The sequence below is a fragment of the Helianthus annuus genome, chromosome 4 (assembly GCF_002127325.2).
Source record: "Helianthus annuus cultivar XRQ/B chromosome 4, HanXRQr2.0-SUNRISE, whole genome shotgun sequence".
Taxonomy (NCBI): domain Eukaryota; kingdom Viridiplantae; phylum Streptophyta; class Magnoliopsida; order Asterales; family Asteraceae; genus Helianthus; species Helianthus annuus.
The window spans coordinates 124740009-124745412 of NC_035436.2; positions in this window are offsets into that span (position 1 = coordinate 124740009).

Consider the following 5404-nt stretch of genomic DNA (forward strand, 5'->3'; position numbering starts at 1 on the left):
CTGAATCGAAGTTCTGACCTGGTCCCCGAATAATACTTTCCGCATTGCTTGAAACATAGCTCGCCCTCAGCATAAAGAACGATGAAACATTGCAAAATGATAATCATGTGCTGTTGTAAAAAAGATCCTCTAAAGGGGACACACCGAAAGTCGAACCGTCATCTCTCTGCTGAACGGAAGTTCTGACCTGAGCTCTCACGGTTTCGCATCTAATCCTTTACAGATATCATCTGTGGTATACTCACCTGTAAGACTGAATATTGGGATCTGGATACGGGAGTACATTCAAGAGGTGGGACAAATGAATGAGTTTAAGTTTTTAATTCACCTAATTCGTATCCTGAACAGATTGAAAATTGTGTGAGAATTTAAGTGGATTAGCATATCGACAATCTAAGCGAATTGTTTAATTCTGTGCATGTAATTAAAGCTTAACGGTACTTGTAACTTGTCTGATAGCTGATATGATTTCCTAACACGCTCACCAAAAATATGTTTGTAAATAGTTTATTTGCATTATATTCTATTTCTGTAGTTCATTTCTAGTTTAGAAACTTTATTGAAAATCCAAAAAGATTTTTCATTTCTGCTTTATTTTCCGACAAACCAAAGTGGAAAGTTGATCGTTAGATTCTCAAAGTTGAAGCAGATGCAGGAAGTTTCTGGACTGGAGGATTAGGAGAGCTAATCTTGATAAAATCTGTTTGATGAAAAGTTAAAAACAAGTTCATTAACTTGATACTTGTAATTTTCAAAAAATGTTATAAAATACTTGAACAAAAATTAGTTTGTTTTGTCTGAAATCAACCAAGGTCATTAAGTTGGACTTGGTAGATAAAATTGACTAATCAGGGTCATTAACTTGGACCTGAATACTTAAGTGGATTTCTAAACTGATAGTTTATGAGATTTTTGTTGAAAGTCAATAGATTGTAATGTTATACGTTTGAGAAATAGGATTCAACATCCCCATGGCAACAAAATGTTAAAGTTTGAACCAGAAATTCGAGTCCCAGCATATCGAGAGGGGGAGTCTGTGAAAGGGGGAGTCAGAATTCTGGACCAACACTCAAAGGGGAGATTGTAGATTAAAGTTTGGAGATTGAAGAAAGCTTTTATAATGTCAAGACAATTTGGAAAGAGACAAAGACTGAAGACTCGACGCTGAAGACGTCGTCAACATCCAAGGGGGAGTCTGTTGGTGCATCTAGTGTCTGTTAACTTCGTCTTAATCGAGTTTTATGTCTAAATAGGATAATCAGGGTTCTGAAATCAAGAAAGTGGTATTTAGATGTAATTCCGCTTGAAATGACACTAGGTCATTTCAAGCAAAATCAGATTGATTTAATTCTGTTTGAACCATTACTTGTTGATTTCGCTTGAGACTGTTTGAAGCGAAATCAGGTCTCGCTTGAAGATGTTTCAAGCGAAATCAGCACAACTATAAATAGGTAGTGTGTATGTCATTTAGAGCAGAATCAGGTCATTAGTTCTGAGTCGAGGTGCTGTCCGTTTGTCATTTGAACGTGTAAAAGCTCAGGAAATCAGTAATAGAAAAGAATTGAAAAGGAACAAGTTGTTTGACATTTTTTGCATTGATTCCGCCTTTGTAAATGATGATGAACTACTCATACTGACTGTTTAGGTTCACCGGAACGATCCAACATCCCTCTTCTTCTTCCCCTTAATAAGGTTTGCCAAACCCTTTAGTAGACCACGGCGGCTCCTACGCTCCTCATCTACCCTTTGCTCCACCTCGTGCAACCGCTGGAGGATCTCATGCTGCTGCGGTGGTTGAATTTGTGGCGGCTGCGGCGGCTGCTGCTGCTGAGGTTGAGGAGGTGGTGGGTATTGATACCCATATGTTGGGTGCCCATTTGGGTACGTAGCTGGGAAGGGTCGTAGAGAGCATTGTAGTTTGCTGCCTTGAGGTACGGGTCAACGACAGGGGCATTATTGTAATTGTAACCCGAATAAGCTTGTTGCTTGAACAGGTTGTACCCAGCTGCACCTGGGTAAAAAGGAATTGGGTTATCATAACCCATTTACGGTGCTGGTTCGACTGGTGCCGAGTCGACTTCAGAAACTGGGTTTGAAGGCCCACCCATTTGCGGGTCTTCATACAGCGGCGGGTACTTGCTGTTGCTGGAGTGTTAGGGGTGCTGAAATATGAACCCCCACGCATGGACATTTGTGCACCTCTTCTTCGCCTCGGTGGTTCTGGAGGCAGTTGCTGTTCTGGCGGTGGCGGTGGCGTGACCGCCTGAAAATGTGGGTCCTCAGAAGGGACCTGTTGATGTGGTGGTGAGTTTTGGTGAGGGGGAGTATACTCCCACTTGTATGAAGCCCATCTTTCGGCCCAAATATCTGGCCCCTGTAAGGCGAACCATGGAAGGATGATCCGCTAGATATATCGATGGGATGCATCGGCGTCCCAGATGGCGGCATTTCAGGATCTGGATCATCGTCCATATCCATGTCCTGCATCTCAGCATAATGATCAGTTGGTCCCAAAGGGTTTGGACCCTCTGGTTCTTGTATCTAGTTCATTCGATTGAACTGGCTTTGGAAATAGGGGGTTGGGTTCTGGAAAGAACTGTGAGAACCCGAACGCTGCAATGGGATAAAAGATTGATACGAATCATGAGGCTCCAAATCTTGATGTGGCCCGAACGAATGGTGTTAGGACGGTGAGGAACTGAGTGAGACTGAGCGTCTTGCGGGCTCCAAATAGGTTCTCCAGTCTTCGTGAGGACTAGAGCTAAGTGTTGCTGATGGTGTACGCCGATGGGATGGCCCGGCTTCATGGTCGTTTCTTGTCAAAACTGGAGCTTTTCCTCTACCACCTTTGCCTCTAACTCTTGGCAGCATTCTGTCTTTGATCGTGTCAAAACAAAAGAAATAACAAAGGACAAAAACCAATTAAGATTAGGATTAATCCTAAGTCCTTTGCCTAGACTCAGAAGTCAAGGAATGTGTAAACTGTGTCATTGAGATTAAACACAAAAGGCTAGTGTTTAATTCCCTCAATGTTGGCTCTGATACCAACCTGTCACATCCCGATATTTCCACGTATTACCGGTGGGGAGTATCGTGACGTTGTTGATATAATCATAGTCAAATAATCACAGAATAATGCACAACGGAAGTCTAAAATAATAATACAAACCAAATTGAAAGTATAATAAAATATTACACAACGGTTGTAAGTGGATCCACAGGCGGATCTAAAACAGAAGGAAAATATTGTTCAACAGACATCAAGTATTAAAAGCTTGCAAGACTCTTTATTTAATACTCAGGAGTTTCCAGCCCATTACGCGTAGTACCTGCACTTAATCTTTTTGAAAAATACGTCAGTTTACACTGGTAAATACAATTAACTGACTCTTTTGAAAAGTATTTATAAAATTGGTTTGGATGCACATGGCATAAAATCTTTTATAACTTGGGACAATTATATAAAATAATCTTGTATACAGATTTTTATGTTTGTCGTACATTCAGGACCGGAATAGAAGAGTCGGTACAAGATTAATAGACACACCTTAAGTATAGGCCCACAAGAAGTTTCCTCACGAGTGAGATACCGTTTATACATACGCAACTGTCAGGTGTATGCCTACACCACGTGCTTAAGCCGTGGCCATTTCAAATGAATAAGCCTAGGATATCCAGGACACGGTCATATTAACCCCCAAAGGCTTTGTATCAAACAAAACAGATTAAAACGGGTTATCTCAATGATTTAACCACTAATCGATTAAATATTCAATACCCGACCAAGCGGTAATAATTTACCTTATCCCAAGCCCGTATAAGGGAAAATAAGTTAAAAGTATTTACTTGAGCTAAAATGTAATTTATTCTCAGCCGTATATTTTAGTCAGCAAGTGCAAGTAGCTTTTACTGGGCTCCTAATCTGGAACGAAGGTTTTTAATAACCTATTAGATTCCTAACGGGTCTTATTTAAGTTATAACTTAGACCGGTTAGTTTTTAAGAAAGGTTTACGGTACAAAACGCAAGATTAAGCGGTGACCGGATTGGAATGTGATTTAGACCCGACAAGTATGAAGACTTGTATTTAATGGGTAAACTAAACACATTCTGGATTTTGAAGTAAAAATGATAAGGTTTGACCCGTTTCGGTTAATTTATGCAAACTGGTTACATAAACCGTACTGAACGCGTATAAGCATAACGGGTAACCGAATGAGTCATGTACAATTTCTACAAGTTAATATGCTTTAAATATGATATGATATCAATAGGATATCTTCCATTATGCCCAAAACGAATTTAAAACCAATTTAAGCCTCGTAAGGGTATTTTGGTCATTTTAAAGTTTATAAAAGAGGTTAAATAGCAAACTGAGGCTTTGTTCTAAAATATACAGTAAAAATATTAATTTTATCAAGTTACATCAGTAAGATATCATACATATGTGAGGTTTATCATTTATGGCCAAACTATGCACCGTAGGGGCATTTTGGTCATTTCACATATGCTTTTAAGGTCAAATTTGTAAATCTGAGTTCAAGTCTTAGACTTACTGTTAAAGTATAAAAATTTAATTTTAAAATCAGTAGGTAACAAGTCTTAGGTGCTAAATATGGTTTTAAACTATACTATGCGCCTATTTCGCATAAAAGTCGGTATTTAATGATATTCGGGTTGTTTAAGGAAATCTGAGATTTTGATCAGTCTCAAGTGTTTCAAATGATTTATTTAACATATGATATCAGTAGTTAAAGGTTTGGTATGCAAATCATATGTTAAACTCATTTTATTAACAAAAAGGGCTTTATCGTCAATTACCGAATTTATGCTAGAACTCTATGCTATGGTCAGTATAAAATATGACAAAAATTTCCAAAAATCCCTAAATATTATATCATATCAGTGGGTAGCAAGTTTGGTGCCAAAAATTGGGTTTAAATATGATTTACGCCAAAAATGCAATTTAATTAAGAAAAAGCTTTTGTTTTACGATATCTTGCATAACTTTTATTTTAGACCATAAACTGATGTCAAAGTTTTAGGTCATACTTATATATCAGTAATAAAACTTTTTGTCCTCTCACATTTTCAAAAATCTCGTTTTAATGACAAAAGGGCATAATGGTCCATTTTTAAGCATTTAACGGAAACGTGCAAATGATTCAGATTCCTATGGAACCGTATGGTATAACCTCAGAGGGTTATACTAACATATAATGTGGTCCCAAAGGAACCCTAAGGCATAACTAATCTAAGCTAAATCGGGTCAGAACTGAAAGTCAAAGCAAAAGTCTAGTTTTGCGACTTTCGGTTGCGAACCGAGCCTAAACTCAGAATTATCGGGTTGAACATGCCTAAACATGTTCTTATATTACTTAACAAGTTATTTAAGTGTCAAAACA